Source organism: Hypanus sabinus, chromosome 15, assembly GCF_030144855.1.
Source record: "Hypanus sabinus isolate sHypSab1 chromosome 15, sHypSab1.hap1, whole genome shotgun sequence".
NCBI classification, from domain to species: domain Eukaryota; kingdom Metazoa; phylum Chordata; class Chondrichthyes; order Myliobatiformes; family Dasyatidae; genus Hypanus; species Hypanus sabinus.
Window position 1 is genome coordinate 70,852,610 of NC_082720.1, and position 18,409 is coordinate 70,871,018.

Here is an 18,409-nt window from a genome sequence, read left to right on the forward strand (position 1 = left end):
CAATTTACCCTTGGCCCATTGATTATTTGTCAGTCTCTGCTTATGTAATGTTTCCATACATTCTATTGTATTTCTTTATATTCCTGTAAATGCCTGCAAGGAAATGAATCTCCAGGTAGTATATGTTGGCATTTATGTACTTTGAATATAAGTTTTGTAACCCCAAACATATAAAAAATCTAATTGAAAGGAAAACAAGGGAGCTGAGAGATGTGAGTCTTTTCTTTACTTTTAGCAAGGCATGCACTTATTCTCTGGTGGCGTAATGACGTATGCTATTTACATATTTTTACATGTAACCCATAATGCATTATGTAAACAACAAAGAATGCATAATCAAACAATATATTTATAGCATTTATCATATATTATTGAAATATTGAATATACAACAGTAAAAGCTGATACATTAGGAGCATTAGATAGACTCTTAGATGGGAGCAACACACGTAAAATGCTGGAGGAACTCAGCAGGCCAGGCAGCATCTATGGAAAAGAGTATAGTTGACGTTTCAGGGCAAGACCCTTCAACAGGACTTAGGGAACCTGGATGAAAGAAAATGGAAGGTTGTGTGAAAGGGAAGGGTTAGATTGATCTTACAGCAGATTAAACAGTCAGAACAACATTGTGGGCCGAAGAGTCTGTGTTGTGCTGTACTGTTCTACATTCTAGTTTGCAGCTTTCATCAAAAGGTTTTTCAATACTACCTCCCAAATTAATATCATTCCTAGAAGGACAAGAAAGAAGCTTGGTGGAAGCGTTATCACTCATGTGTTCCATTCCAAGACCACTGCAACTTTAAAATATATCACAATGGGTCTGAACTTATAGAGATTCCTTCCTTCAGTTTTCTGGCTAAAAATCCTGGAATCATTTGGCAGGCAGTAGCTTGGGAGTACTATTACTGCATGTGTGCAGTTGTTCCAACAGTTGTCTCTCTGCAAGTTCCTCAGTTAGCAATCGACAGCAAATGCTCACTTTACCAGAGATACAAGTCTACTGAATAAATCCATACAGAGAAAGTGCCTCTATCAATTGGTATCGAGCAGCTTGAAGTATATGGCAATACACAAAATCCTGCAGGAACTGAGCAAGTCAGTCAGCATTTATGGAGGGGAATAGTCAGTCAACATTTTGGGCTGAGATCCTTCATCAAAGTTGGATAGGAGGGGGGCTGAAGCCAAACTAAGAAGTGGAGGAAGAGGAAGGAGTACAATCTGACCGGTGATAGGGTGATAGGTAAAACTAGGTGAGGAGGAAGTTGGTTGGGTAGGGGAGGGGTGAAATGGAATAAGAATCTGGGAGTTGATAGGTGGAAGACATAAAGGGCTGAAGAAGAAGAAATCTGATTGGAGGGGGCTGTTGCCCAGGGGGGAAAGGGAAGGAGGTGGGAACCCAGAGGGAAGTGATGATGGTCAGGAGAGAAGAGGTGAAAGGCGTAATCAGAATAGGAATGGAAAAAGAGAAAAATAACAGTGTTGGCAAATTACCAGAGGTTGGAGAAACCAATGCTCATGCCATCAATTTGGGAGATTACCCAGACAGAATGGGGTGTTGCACCTCCAATCTGAGTTAGGACTCATCATGGCAGTAGGTGGAATTGTGTCCTTTTTGCTCTCAATTTAATGTCTCCTATGAACAGCTTGACCCTTAATAATGTAGCAATTCACTGAAGTGTCAGTTAAGGTGAACTCCAAACATCCTGCTTCAGCTATGATATCACAGAGATAATCTTACTTGATTAAAAACAGAACACAACTTCACCTGGTTGTATATTTGCTAACTTACAAATGGGATTGACCTCCTGCAATATTTGGGCAAAGATTTCAGATTGGTTCTTACCCCAAATTCTTAGCTTTGTTCCAATGTAGAAATGACCTAGATACTGTATTGCATTTGGGCTTATCGCTTATATTTAATATTAATGTTCTTCTGTAACTAAAGGAATGTTAAGTCCTTTGGCAGACTGATGGATAAGGAGTGAATATTAAAATGGCTAATTGATTTATAAGGGTATGCTGCACAGTGTTACTGAACACATGTAATGTTTGAATGACAGAAAACAAGCTGAATTCATGGCATGAGAACAAAAGATGAAAGAGTTTATCTGTCTCTGTGTGCCTCTCTATTCCTGTGGAACTCCTAATTACTGTGGTTACTTTCCCTGGATCCTTTGGGCTTTGCTTAGACCAGAGATTGCGATCCGTGCCTGGGACCAGGGGTGGTGGTCTCACAAGTTAGTCTGAATTTGTAGTTCCCCTGGACAATAACGATGGTCAAATTGTGACTAAGAATCATGAGCCCTGAAGTCTTTAAGACTACTATGTAGTAGTTTGTGTGGTTTATTTGTGCTGTCTGTTTTATAATAATAAATTAAGCTTAAGATACTTTATTGTCCTTATAACCTTATTAACACATCTGGACACTCTAATTGTATGTGTCTGAAAAACCAAACCGATTACGGTTGTTGCATATATTTTGAGTGGTATGTTCAGGTAATAATGACTTTTGTGACCAAATATTTCCCCTGTACATTGGTGATGATGGGGAGTGACACTTAGTCATTCTACAAATTGATTTGATTGATAGATGTTTAGATATGGAGTAAATCAGGGATGTGGCGCTATGGCAAGAAAGTCCTGAATTTATTGAATGATGAGGCAGATATAAAGAAGCGAAATGGTAACCTTCAGATTCTTGTGTTCGTAGGCATGTGTCTAATACACAAAACATGTGCAAAAATCATTGCTGACCTGTTGTAGTCAATCATGTCTCTCAATCATTGATTGATCGGTTGTTGAGGGACTGTGCAGCCAAGTTAACTGAGGTTCTAATAGACATCTTCAACACCTCTCTGGAAGAGTCTCAGGCTTCAAGGTGACCACCATCAGTCTGGTGCCTGGGTGACTGTATCTTGACTCATTGACTACTGTCCAGTGGCATTGAGCTCAACAATAATGAAGTGCTTTGAGTGGCAGGTTGTGGATCACATTATATCCCATCTTCCTACTACATTGGACCCTTTCTGTACCTAAACATCTATCAATCAAATCGGCCCACTGATGATGCCATAGTCTGTGCATTCAACTCCATCTGGTCCCACCCTGGAAAATGGTGCCACATATGCCAGGAACCTGTTCACTGATGTTAGCTCAGCATTTAATACAGCTCCCTCAGAAGCTCGTGGGTAAAGTGTCCTCATTGGGTCTCTACACCGCTTTCTGTAATTGGATTCTGGACTTGTCAGAAAAGCCCCAGTCAGTCCGTGTTGGCCGAAAAATGACCTACTCCATCATGCTGAGCACCAGCGATCCCCAGGGTTGTGTGCTTAGCCTACTGCCGTTCAAGCTGCTGGCACATGGCTACTCTGCCAGGTCCAGTTCAAACCAAGTCATCAAGTTCGCTGATGACACAACAGTGCTAGGCCTCATCAACCAAGACGATGAGACAGTGTACAGAGAGGTGCTAGAACAACTGGTAGAATGGTGCGAACACAACAACTTGAACTTCAACGTGGATAAGACCAAAGAGATTGTGGACTTTGGGAAGGTGCAACCCATCCACTTCTCACTGCACATATATGGCTCCTCCATGGAGAGGGTTAGGAGCACCAAGGAGCATTATTGACAAACTCGCCTGGTCCATTAACACCACCTTTTTAGCCAAGAAAGCACAGCAGCGTCTCCACTTCCTGAGAAGATTGAGGTGACTGAGGTTCCTCACACCTCAATTTTAACCAATTCTTGCAGGACAACCATTGAGAGTGTCCTGACCAGATGCAAGGTATCTGACCGCAGGTCCCTGTAAAGTAGAGCAAGGACTGCTAAGAGGGTCATTGAGGTCTCTCTTCCAAACACCAGATATATATATCAGGAGTGCTCCACTTTGTCAATGATCCCTCCCATCTGTCCAGCAATCTCTTTAACCCTCTAACATCTAGAAGAAGGAAAATTCTTGATCTCAAACCTCTGCTGCCTTGCAGCTGTACCTACTCATGGGGAAGACTTCATGAGTAAACCCTAAGAGAATAACCCAGAGCTGGAGTCCCTTAAGGCAGTCCTACATTGAGTTCAACACTAGCGGGCAACTTGTGCAACACAGCTGGTGCCAAACTGTATCAGTCTCTGCTGTTCCTTTGGGCTCATCAAATGCACGAGGTGGGGAGCTTGCTACGTGGGCAGCAGCATGCTCTCTATATTGAACTACCCTGGCTTGCATATCTGAATAGCTAGGACACAACATCCTGACCAACAGAAGCCACTTAATGTATGAGTTTGCATAACTTATGGGATTTGCAACCATGAAACTCCTGTGGGGAAATGTTTGTGGTAGTTTATTTTTACGTGGGTGGTATTGATAGCAACTTGAAAGTTCTTGAAAATCACACCTAGCTAGATGTTTGAAAATTAACATTTGCAAGTTTCTGGGAAATTACAGGGTTGTGAGAGCAATTGGATACATGCAAGAGATGTCACAGTTAAAGTGAGCCAAACGCTTTCTTTCTGTGCTGAAGGATCCTTTAATTTTATGATGTGTAGTTTTGATCCATTACTAAGATTAAATAATAAAAAATATAGGAAAGCTGTTATGCTCATGCTTGTTGACTAAAACAGAAACTCAAACTAATCTCACTTTCCATTCCTTAAATTCAATCATTCATGCATTCATGCAGAAGCTTCGTGGAAATCAAGAACAAGAAAACCACCTCTTAAGCCTTTTTTATAACTACAGATGGGAAACTATAGACATGGCCTATAGATGTGAAGTCCTTGTTTCCCTCTACATTTCTCACTATTCTGCATTTTATTGTATATTCCTTTATTTAATTTGTTCTCTTCAAAAGAATTCCCTCATTTTCCTCCATATCTGGCCCTTAGTTGTTGTCTTATAACCACATAACCATATAACAATTACAGTACGGAAACAGGCCATCTCGGCCCTTCTGGTCTGTGCTGAACGCTTACTCTCACCTAGTCCCACCAGCCTGCACGCAGCCCATAACCCTCCATTCCTTTCCTATCCATATACCTATCAATTTTTTTTTAAATGACAAAATCAAACCTGCCTCTACAACTTCTAATGGAAGCTCATTCCACACAGCTACCACTCTCTGAGTAAAGAAGTTCCCCATCATGTTACCCCTAAACTTTTGCCCCTTAACTCTCAACCCATGCTCTCTTGTTTGAATCTCCCCTACTCTTAATGGAAAAAGTCTACCCACGTCAATGCGATCTATCCCCCTCATTATTTTAAATACCTCTATCAAGTCCCCCCTCAACCTTCTACGCTCCAAAGAATAAAGACCTAACTTGTTCAACCTCTCTCTGTAACTTAGTTGCTGAAACCCAGGTAACATTCTAGTAAATCTTCTCTATACTCTCTCTATTTTGTTGATATCTTTCCTATAATATGGTCCTTTTTATCCGTTGAGCTATATCAATTGCAAGTTATGTTTGTCAAACTTGTCCTTTGATTCAAAGAATCATAGAATTGTACATCACCAAAAACAGGTACTTTTGGCCCACCTCACCCATAGAAATATAGTTTTCCTGTATTGGGCCCATGTACCTCTTTGCCTTTCCTACCTCAAGCACCTGTCTAAATGCTTTTTAGCAGTGTTATGTTTTAACTGCCTCCACTACTTCATGTGGCAGCTCAATTCACATGACCCTCTATGTGGATAAATCCACCTCTAAAATCTTTAGATTTCTCTCTCTCATCTGAAACCTGTGTCTTCTAGTTCTAGTCTGCCCTGCCTTGGTGGGTGGGGAGGAATCTGTGACTGTATATCATATGTATCATATCCGTGCCCCTCAAAGTTTGATAAATCTCTTAAGGTCACCCTTATTTTCCTATGTTCAAGTGTGTCTAAACCCAGCCTATCTAATCTCACTTTATATTGACAGCACTCCATTCCAGGCAACCCACTATAAAATCTCTTCTGCGCTGCCTCTGTTCCTACCACGTTTCCTTTTGCTATGGCAACCAAAACTGTGCACAGTGTTCTAAGTACGGTTAAACCAATGTTTTGTACAACTGCAACATGCAATCCCAACTTATATATGCTATAACGTGTGAAGGCAAGCATAGCAAATGTCTGCAAATTCATGGTTTAATGCTGTTTTCCTCACCATTAATGACATGTCTAATCCGTGTATCATATTAAACTTTCTTTATTAGGATTCCCACATTTTATGTTGAGATAAGGGGGATGAGCAGATGGGGGAGTCATGGAGAGTGGAGTCATTGCAGAAAGCAGGAGGTGACGGAGCGAGGAAGATATTGTAGGGCTGGTGGTGAGATTTTGTCGCAGCTGGCAGAAAAGGTGAATTATAATATGCTGGATGCAAAGGCTGGTGGGGTGAAAGATAACCATTGGAGCCACTCCAGTGGGGGGAGGGGTGATGGGAACTGACAAGCAGGAGATGGATCAGATATGTCTGAGGGCTCCATCAATTGAACAGCACTGGGGCAGGTCATTCAGCCCACAATGTTGTGCCAAGCCCAGAAACACACAAATACTCACCCTCAGAAAATGCTGGAGCAACTCAACAGGCCAGGCAGCATCTATGGAAAAAAGTACAGTTGATATTTCAGGCTGAAACCCTTTGGCAGGACCCAAAACATCGACTGTATTTTTTTCCATAGATGCTGCCGGGCCTGTTGAGTTCCTTCAGCATTTTGTGTGTGTTGCTCAGATTTCCAACATCTGCAGACTTTCTCTTGTTTCAAGTACTAACCCTCTTACTGACACCATGTCCATATCCCTCTATCTTCCTTACATCTATGTATCTATCCAAACATCTCTTAAAAACCTCTAATGTAATTGCCTCTACCAGCATACCAGGCAGCACATTCCGGGCATCCATGACTCTCTGAATGGAAAAACCTACCCCTCAGATCCCCCTTGAACCTACCTCCTCTTACCTTCAAACCATGCCCTCTGGTATTAGATATTTCAGCCATAGAAACATGCACTCTCTGTCCACTCTATCTATGTCTTTCATAATCTTGTAAACCTCTATCAAATCTCTTCTCAGCCTCCGGCGCTGCAATAAAACAAGTTTATCCAGCCTCTTGTGATAGCACATTCCCTCTAAACCAGACAACATCCTGGTAAATCTCTTCCGCACCCTCTACAAAGCCTCAACAATCCTTCCTACAGTGGGGCAACCAGAACTGTGCACAATAATCCAGGTGTGGCCGAACCAGAGTTTTATAAGGTTGCTGCATACCTTCCTGATTTTTGAACTCAATGCTTTGACTAATCAAAGCAAGCATTCCAAAAACCTTCTTAACCACCTTATCGACCTGTGTAGACACTTTCAAGGAGTGATGAACTTGGATCCCAAGATCTGTCTGCTTGAACACTATTAGGGATCTTGCCCTAAAACTGTGTATTGTCTCCTTGCATTTGCCTTACCGAAGTACAACACCTCACATTTATCTGAGTTAAACTCCATCTACAATTTCTCAGCCATATCTGCAACTGATCTTTATTATGCTGTATTCTTTGTCAATATTTTACATTATCCACAACTCCACCAATCCTGGTATCGTCCACAAATTTACTAATCCACACATCTACATTTTCATCCAGTAATTTATATACATCACAAATAGCAGAGGTCCCAGCACAGATCCCTGTGAAACTCCACTAATTACAGACTTCCAACCCGAGTAAGTTCCTTCAACCACTACCCCTCTCTTCTATGCACAAGACAGTTCTGAATCCAAATAGCCAATTTGCCACAGACCCTATACATCTTAATCTTATGGATTAGCCTCCCATGAGGGACTTGTCAAATGCCTTACTAAAACCATAGACCTATCTTATCACCTTGTCAAAAAGCCTAATCAAGTTGGTAAAGCATGACCTGCCACGCACAAAACCATGCTGACTCACCCTAATTAAGCCATGGGTTTCCAAACACTCACATATTCCATCCCGAAGACTGTTCTCCAGCAATTTCCCTGCAACTGACGTGAGACTCACCGGTCTACAGTTCCCAGCTTTTTCTCTTGTTCCCTTCTTAAATAGAAGTACAACATCAGTCACTTACCAGTCCTCCAGGACTTCACCTCTGGCTAGAGAGGATATGAAGATACTGGTCAAGTGCCCAGCAATCTCGTCTCTTTCCTCCTTCAATTCCATCAGGCCCTGGGGACATCCACCTTAATAGTCATTAGGAGGCCCAACACTTCCTCCTCCTAGACCCCTAAACACCCTAATGTGTTTATACACTCAGTACTGATGTCCTAGCCATCCTTTTCCTTGGTAAATACTATAGCAAAGTATTCATTAAGTACCTTACTCATATTCTCTGAATCCAAGCAAATATTTCCCCCTTTATCCTTGAGTGGTCTCACCCTCTCCCTAGTCCTCATCTTTCTCGATATATGTATAGAATGTCTTGGGATTCACCTAAATCCTACTTGCCAAAGACCGTTCATGCCCCTTCTTGGCTTTCCTAATTCCCTTATATAGTTATTTCCTGCCTTTTTATAATCCTCATGTGCTTTGTTTGATCCTAACTTCTGAAGCTTCACATACTTCTCCTTTTTCTTCTTGTCTAAATTCATCATCTCTCTGGACATCCAAGGTTCTCTTATCTTTTTATCCCTACCCTTCCTTCCAGTAGGAACATGCCATTCCTGTACTCTGTGAAATTGATCTTTAACCACCCTCCACATATCTAATGTAGTCTTGCCAGAGAAAAGGTATTTGCAGTTAATTCTACTTGGTTCCTGCCTAATACCCTCGTAATTTGCCCTTCTCCAATTTAAAACTCTCCCACCAGGGCCATGCCTATCCTTACCTATAGCTATCCTGAAAGATATCCTGAAACTGTTTCCAAACTGTTCACCTCACCCACTGAGAGGCCAGTCGCCTGGCCAAGTCCACTACGTAACATTCTCTCGCTGAACCACCCACACAACCTTCCTGGATGCATTTAACAGATTCTACCCCAGGTGAACCCCTTACACTAAGAAAGTCCCAGTTTATATTAGGAAATTCGAAATCCCCTAAGACAATAACCCTACTAGTTTTAAACGTTTCTTTAATCTGATTACATATCTGTTCCTCAATGTCCCAGTGGCTATTAGGGGGTCTGCCCATTAGTGTGATTGCACCCTTCCTATTCTTTAGATCCATCCAAATGGACTCAGTGTCTGACCACTCTACTATGTCTCCCCTGAGTGCAGTTGTGATATTGTTCCTGAATAGTTGTGCAACACCCTTGTCCTACCCCTTTAGCTTCTATCGTTTCTAAGGCTTCAAAAACCTGGAACATCAATCACTCATTAATCACTGAGGTAGTAATGGGGGACAAAGAAATGGCAGCTGAACTTAATGGGTACTTTGTATCTGTCTTCACTGTGGAAGACACTAGCAGTGTGCCAGAGGTCCTTGAGTGTCAGGGAGCAGGAGTGAGTGCCATTGCTATTACAAAGGAAAAAGTGCTAGGCAAACTCAGAGATTTTAAGGTGGATAAGTCACCTGGACTACATCCCAGGTTGCTGAAGAGGTAACAGATGATGGATTGATGATGGAATGGTCCCAGAGGACTGGAAGATTATAAATATCACTCCACTCTTTAAGAAGAGAGGAAGGCAAAAGAAAGAAAATGATAGGTGAGTTAGCCTAACCTCAGTGGTTGGGAAAGTGTTAGTCTATTATTAAGGATGAGGTTTCGGGGTACTTGGAGACTAATGATAAAGAAAGTCAAAGTCACTATGGTTTCTGTCAAGGGAAATCTTGCCTGACAAATCTGTTTGGGTTCTTTGAGGAATTAAAAAGCGGAGTGGACAAAGGAGATGCAGTGGATGTCATTACTTAGATTTTCAGAAGGTATTTGATAAGGTGCCACACATGAGGCTGCTTAAGATAAAATCCTATGGTGTTACAGAAAAGATACTGGGATGAATCAAGGATTGGCTGACAGGTAGGAGTCAGCGATTGGGAATAAAAGGGGCCTTTTCTGGTTGGCTGTCAGTGACTAGTGGTGTTCATCAAGGGTCAATATTGGGACCGCTACTTTTCACAGTGTTTGTCAATGATTTAGATAATGAAATTGATGGCTTTATTGCAAAGTTTGTGGTAATAATAGGTGGAAGGGGTAGGTTGTGCTGAGGAAGAAATGCGATTGCAGCAGGACGTAGACAAATTGGAAGAATGGGCAAAAGGTGGCAGATGGAATACAGTGTTGGGTAATGTATAATAATGTATTTTGAAAAACGGAACAATAGTGCGGACTATTGTCTAAATGGGAAGAAGGTTCAAACAGCAGAGGTGCAGAGGGACTTGTGCAGGACTCCCAGAAGGTTAATTTACAAGTTGAGTCTGTGGTAAAGAAGGCAAAGGCAATGTTGCCATTTATTTCAAGGGGAGTAGAATATAAAAGCAAGGAGATTTTTCTGAGCCTTTATAAGACACTAGTCAGGCCATACTTGGAGTATCATCAACAGTTTTGGGCCCTGTATCTCAGAAAAGATGTGTTGTCACTGGAACGAGTCCAGAGGAGGTTCCAGAGGTTGAAGCCAGGAATGAAAAGGTTAACATGAGAAGTGTTTGGCAGCTTTGGGCCTATACTCACTGGAATTTAGAAGATTGCTGGTGGATCTCATTGAAATCTTTCGAATGTTGAAAGAGCTAGGTAGGCTAGATGTGGAGAGAATGCTTCCTATGGAGGGGAGGTATCCAGAACTAGAGGGGATAGCCTCAAAATTGAGGAGTAATCCTTTAGAACAGCGGTTAGGAGCTTTTTTAGCCAGAGAGTAGCAAATCTGCAGAATGTTCCGCCACAGACCGCAGTGGAGGCCAAGTCCTTGGGTATATTTAAGGCAGTAGTTGATCGATACCTGATTGGCCCGGGCATTAAAGGATATGGTGAGAATGCAGGTGTATGAGGTTTGGTGGAATCCGGGATCAGCCATAATGGAATGGCAGAGCAGACTCGATGGCCAGAATGGCCTAATTTTGCTCCTATGTTTTTTGGTCTTATTGTCTATTCCAGTGCTTTTCTCAACTATGTTTCAGTAATGCCTACTACATCATAGTTTCATGTACTGATCCATGCTCTAAGTTTCTCTCCCTTACCCATAATACTCCTAGCATTAAAATGTACACACTGACTCATCGTACCTTTTATTTCAACTTTGCCTTTCAATATTTTCCCTGACCTGTAATTTCTAGTCTGATCCTTCCCTTCTTGTCCCAGCCCCCTGCAACACCAGTTTAAACTCTCCCAAGCAGCATCAGCAAATCTCCCAGCAGGATATTAGTTCCCCTCCAGTTCGGGCGCAACACGTCCCTCTTCTACAGGTCACCCCTTCCCCTGAAAAGGTTCCAATGATCCAAGAAATTGAAACCCTGTCCTCTGCCCCATCTCCACAGCCACTCATTCACCCTTTTCTTAACTGTTCTAGCCCATGGCACAGGGAGTAATCCAGAGATTACAACCTTGAGGGTCTGTCTCTTCAGTCTTTCCTAACTCTATATACCTACTGCAGAGGACCTCTTCCTTTTTTCTGCTTATGTCATTGATACCAATATGCTTCACAAACTCTGGCTGTTCCCCTTCCCCGTGAGAATATCCTGCAGCCACTCCAATACATCCTGGACCCTTGCACCTGGGAGGCAATGTATCATCTTTTGTGGCCACAGAATTTCCTTTCTATCCCCCTAACTCTCGAGTCCCCTATAACTATCGCACTGTGTGTCTTTACCCTTCCCCGCTGAGACTCTGAGCTGCCTATCGAGCTATCAGCCTGACTGCTGCTGCCGGGATGTGTTGTGTCAGCCCCAGCAGCAGAATCCAAAGGGGTATACTTGTTGCTGAGGGGAATGGGCACAGGGAAACCCTGCACTGACTTCTTAATCCTATTTCCTCTGCTGCTGGTCACTCATCTATTGTCTGACCACCTCCTCAAAAGTTTTGTCTATAATATCTTCAGTCTCCTTAATGATCCTAAGTACGTCCAACTCAAGCTCCATTTACTTGATCCGGTCAGTCAAGCACTGAAGTTGGGTGCACTTCCCGTAAATGTAGTAATCAGGGAAAGCATCAGGTATCCTGAATTCCCACATCTGACAGGTGGAGCATTCCATCCTGACCACTCTATACTAAAAAAGAAAAAGGCTTACCTCTTCCTAACCGTGCCTTTGTGTGTTCACACCAATCCCTGTTACAAAGCCCTCACAATGTATCACTGGCTCACTCCAACAATGGCTGTTCTGCTTGAGCCTACCCTCCTTTTATTTGCAGCCCAACTTCTGTAGGACTCTGACCCCGACGCTCACATTCCTCGCACCTGGGCTTTCAAAAAAAGTAGCTGCTACTTTTTCTGAAAAAGAGGGACATTCCAGAATCTCTTCAGTGGAGAGCTTTTCTCCCAAGAATAAATACAGGAGAGGCAGAGAAAGAGAAGCAGTCTTTAAGGCAGACAGCGTGGGAGGAGGTGTAGTTGTGGGTATGTGGTAGATAGTAGGGGATAGTTTGTCTTTTGAGCTAGAGACGGTGAGATTCAGAGAAGGGAGAGAAGGTCAGAAAAAATGAAGTGAGTTTGAGAGCTGTGTGAGAGGTAGTAACAAAGGTGATCAAATTATTGAGTTCTGCAAGAGTGCAGGAAGGAACACCAACGAGTTGTCATCGTGACCCAAAATGCTGACCATCTCTTTGCCTCCACAGAGTCATCAAACAGTTCATTTCCTTTTTAACACTGTCCTGTTTATTCATTTACAATAGGGGCATGGATTTCTTACAGATAAAAAAAATGTGGACACCGCCAAAGCCCTTCACTTTTTACTAAATCCAGGCCACTTGACACAAATGGTCAGAAGATTGACTTACCCTACTTCCACAGGCAGAGATTGTTTTGTCAGTTTGTATTCTTTTGAATGAACATTCAAGAGGGAGTCTTACCAAATGTGGGTATATGGAACAATGTATGGTATATACTGTTATAAGGTAGGAAATCAGGGGATGCACAGTGATTGTACTGATTTTTAATTATTCAGCCTTAGATTTATACAAGGGTCTCGGCCTGAAATGTCGACTGTTTACTCTTTTTCCATAGGTACTGCCTGGCCTGCTGAGTTCCTCCAGCATTTTGTGTGTGTTGTTTGGATTTCCCACTTGTGCAGATTTTCTCTTGTTTTAGATTTGTCCATATTGGTTTACAGATTTTGGATAATTCTTGTACTTTTAATCACTGGATCTGATCTGTGTGGGTTGTAGTTTTTTTACCAGTGCATTATATTAAAATCTTTAATTTTTGTATTTGTTATTTCTATAATTCTAATGTATTAAACATTTTCAATAAAATGCACTTTTAATGGAGTCTGGTTATTCAGGAGCTTTAGTGATATCTGCTGCATTAAAACATGCTTTTGTACAAAACTGAATGTCAAAGGATTTCTGAATGTGCTGAATAGTTAATCAGGTCCACAATAGATTAGCTGTGTACTGGGCTTAGTAGAGACAGCACGAAGAAAAAGTTGGCCTCTAATGTAGCTATCTCTGAGTTGGCTATTCTTTTATGATGAACATATTGGAGCATAGAGTCAGAAAATAAGTCATCAGTCCTGATGAAGGGTCGCGGTCCGAAACATCAACTGTCTATCTGACAGGCCTGACCTGCTCAGCTGCTCGAGCACGTTGTGTAAATTGCTTTAGATTTCAGCATATTCAGTACTCCTTGTGTCTAAGTCTTTGGTCCACTGAGTCAACATGAATAATCCACCATCCATTTTGCACTAATCTTGTATTAATCTCATTTTTCAGTCTCCCCACATGCTCCTCAATTCTCCAGATTCTACCACTCACCCACACAATATGGGCAATTTACGGAAGCATTCATTTACTAATCTGCTTCTTACTAGGGGAGGAAATTAGAGTATCCCAGGGAAGCCCGCGTGGTCCTGGAGAGAAAATACAAACTTCACACAGACATTGGTAATACTTCCATATGACCACGAGATCCTTTCCCAATTCTTTCAAAAATGTTAAAACAAAAGATTGTGAAGAATTTTACGAATGGTGATCTCCTAAAGGTATTTTACCATAATAAAGTTCTAGAAGAAAGATCTTGCTGTTTCAGAAATTAAGCTGATGACATTTAAACTTGCTAAAATTTATAATAAATAGTTTCACCTACATACTTATCAAAACTTTACCTGATCTTTAATCCTGTATCTCTCTGTCCATGTGCAACTTAACTTTCTGAGTATTTCCAGCAATTTCTTTTGCATTTATTGAAGGTTTTCAACATCAATATGTTGCTTTATGTTTTCATTCCTATTTTATATGAGCTTAACCTATTATTTTCATGTTTTCTTTAAACTTTCCTTGTAAATTTATATGCATATGTTTCAATTTGCATAAACAACAGTGAATGTTTTTTGAATTTAACTTAACTGTATACTCCAGCTACTTGCTGAGATTCTATAATTAAAACCTTGCTAAAATTTCATATCAGGCATCAATGAAGAATTTTCAATACTTACATCAACTTTAGAGGTTCTGATAATTCAAGCAGGTCTTTGAAATGGTGCTCTCAAGCAGGATAGAGTGAATCCATTACAAGCATTGCATCAGGCTGTGGGGTTGATGATAAATTGAGGGCAATATGTATATTACAATGTCAATCTTACATTTGGTTTAATATCACCACCATCTGTTGTGAAACTTGTTAACTTTGCAGCAGCAATACATGATAAAATATAGAAAAAAACTTAATTACAGTGAGTATATATATGTGCATATTTGTTAAATTAAATAAATAGTGCAAAAACAGAAATTAGAATGTAATGAGGTCATGTTCATGGGATCAATGTCCACTTAGAAATCAGATGGCAGTGCAGAAGAAGCTGTTCCTGAATCACTGAGTGTGTGCCTTCAGGCTTCTGTACCTCCTACTTGATGGTAATAATGAGAAGAGGGCATGTGAACTCAACACCTTCTATGCACGCTTTGAAAGGGAGAACACAACTACAACTGTGAAGATCCCTGCTGCACTTGATGACCTTGTGATCTCTGTCTCTGAGGGCAATGTTAGGCTGTCTTAAAAGAGACATTGCATGGTGGAAGGGCCCAATAGAGTACCTGGTAGGGCTTTGAAACCTGTGCCAACCAACTGCAGGGAGTATCCGAGACACTTTCAACCTCTCATTGCTATGGGTGGAAGTTCCCACTTGCTCCAAACTGGCAACAATTATACCTGAGCTTAAGAAGACTAATGTGAGCTGCCTTAATGACTATCACCTGGTAGCACTCATATCGACAGTGATGAAATGCTCTGAGAGGTTGGTCATGACTAGACTGAACTTCTGCCTCAGCAAGGACCTGGACCCATTGCAATTTGCCTATCGCCACAATAGGTCAATGGCAGATGCAATCTCAATAGCTCTTCACAAGGCTTTAGGCCACCTAGACAACACAAACACTTATGTCAGGATGTTGTTCAACAACTATAGCTCAGCATTTAACACCATCATTCCCACAATCCTGTTTGAGAAGTTATGGAACCTGGGCCTCTGTACCTCCCTCTGGAATTAGGTCTTCACTTCCTAACCAGAAGACCACAATCTGTGCAGATTGGTGATACACGTTCAACACTGGTGCACCTCGGGTGTGTGCTTAGCCTGCTACTCTACTCTATCTATACCCATGTCCGTGTGACTAGCCATAGCTCAAGTACCGTCTATAAATTTGCTGATGATACATGCATTGTTGGTAGAATCTCAGATCATGATGAGAGGGCGTATAGGAGCAGATATGCCAACTAGTGGAGTGGTGTCACAGCAACAACCTGGCACTCAATGTCAGTAAGATGCAAGTGCTGTCTGTGGACTTTAGGAAGGGTAAGGTGAAGGAACACACACCAATCCTCATAAAGCAATCAGAAGTGGAGAGGGGGAGCAGTTTCAAGTTCCTTGGAGTCTCTGTGGACCTTACCTGGTCACAACATATCAATGCAGTTATAAAGAAGGCAAGAAAGCGACTATACTTCATTAGGAGTTTAAAGAGGTTTGGTGTATCACAAACACACTCAAAGACTTCTATAGATGTACTATGGAGAGCATTTTAACAGGCTGTATCACTGTCTGGTATGGAGGGGCTGCTGCACAGGACTGAAAGAAGCTGCAGAGGGTTGTAAATTTAGTCAGCTCCATCTTGGGCACTAGCCTACAAAGTATCCAGGACATCTTCAAGGAGCGGTGTCTTAGAAAGGTAGTACCCATTATTAAGGACCTCCAGCACCCAGGGCATGCCCTCTTCTCACTTACCATCAGGTGGGAGATACAGAAGCCTGAAGGCACACACTCAGCGATTCAGGAACAGCTTCCCCTCTGTTGTCCGATTCCTAAATGGACTTTGAACCATTGAATATTACCTCACTTTTTAAATATATATTATTTCTGTTTTTTGCATGATTTTTGATCTATACAATATACATATAATGTAGTTGATTTAATTATTTATTATTATTATTATTAGTATTTTAGTTTTTCTTCCATATTATGTACTGCTGCTGCTAAGTTAACAAATTTCACGACACATGCTGATAATAAACCTTGTTCTGATTCTGCTGTCGTGGGTGATGAGGCCCTTAATAATGGACACTGCCTTTCTAAGGTACCATTCCTTAAGGATGCCTTGGATACAATGGAGGCTAGTACCTATGATGGAGCTGACTAATTTTTCAACTCTCTGCAGCTTACTTTGATCTTCTGCAGTAGCCCCCCCCCCACCCCTCCCCCATAACAGACGGTGATGCAGCTAGTCAGAATGGTTGCCACGGTACATCTGTAGAATGTTTTAGGTGACAAACCAAAACTCCTAATGAAATATACCCAATGTCTTACCTTCTTTACAGCTGCATTGATATGTTGGGAACAGTTTAGGTCCTCAGATAACCAGGAATTTGAAATTGCTCACTCTCTCCACTGCTGATCCCTCTATGAGGGTTGATTTTTCTCCCCTCATCCTATGCTTCTGAAGCCCACAATCAGCTCTTTGGTCTTAATGATCTCGAATGCAAGGTTGTCATTGAGACACCACTCCACTAGTTGGCGTATCTCACTCCTGTACACCCCTTCATCTCCATCTGAGATTCTGCCAACAATGGTTGTATCATCAGTAAATTTATTGATGGTACTTGAGCTACGGTTAGCTACACAGTCATGGGTAGAGAGTAGTGGGCTAAACACAGATTGTGGTCTTCTGGTTCAGAAGTTGAGGATCCAGTTGCAGCGGGAGGTACAGAGGCCCAGGTTCTGCAGTCTTTTGATCAGGACTGTGGGAATTATGGTGTCAAATGCTGAGCTATAGTCAATAGATAGTAATATATTTCACAAAATATTGGCAAATTGCATTATATTCAAAAATAAAATGTATTCAGTGGCTGACATCTCTCAAAGTCCAACCCTACATCTCTGTTGCTAGGTGGAAGTGGGCTAACATAGTTCTGGTGAATCTGTGTAGGCCAGTCCTCCGCACAGTGGATACAGTGGATTAGAGAAGCAATGATAAACTCCAGTCATGCTATCAACTTCAGAGGCTGCTAGAAATGGGAGGTCATCAATGGCCTATGCTCCACTTGGGTGCTAAGGGCTCAAACCAAAATAACATAGAGGCGGACTCTGTCAGAAAACATTAATGCAGCATAACATAGTTATCAGTAGTGTAAGGTTCATGATTAGTGGGTAAACTTGTGGAGTGTTAATCTCTTTTCGGCTTCACCGAACTCTATGGTGGAGTAGAGTGACAATTCCTCCTAGAGAATCTTGATTTGCTTTGATCTCGTGTCAAGTCAGTTCCTGACTCCTAATTTATACTCTGGGGGCTGAATGACTATTTTTGTTCTTTCAGCATGGAGCACAATGAATCAGGGCAGTTGTTCAGGAATAATTGTATACAGGCCAGTGGGCGTACAGACTTTTAAACCTTACTGATGTAAAATCTACACTTGACCAACATCAACAGAACTGTAGTTGTAAAAACACAGTTCTGTGTGTATGCTTTTAATGTACCTCGTCCAACCTGCTAACCAAATCTTAGGTGACTCGTTAGTGATGACACTCTTAGTTCACTTGGCATCTTAGGAATTTACTCTTTCCAATTTGATAGATTGCCTGTCTGCTCTTTGATAACCTACAATTTACTTTAGTTCAGTATTGCTGTATTAATGAAGTTTTTTGTGTATCAGCTGTTTCTATAAACTATCTTACTGTTACTGAAGTGTGTGTTTAAACAGAGTGTGGAAAATGAGAAATACTGGAAGCACTCAGCTGGTCAGACACCATCTATCGAGAGAGAAGGTTTACTATTCAGATTTACAGTGTTTTTACAAAGTTCAAAGTTAACTTTATTATTAAAGTACATATGTCACCATATGCAGCCCT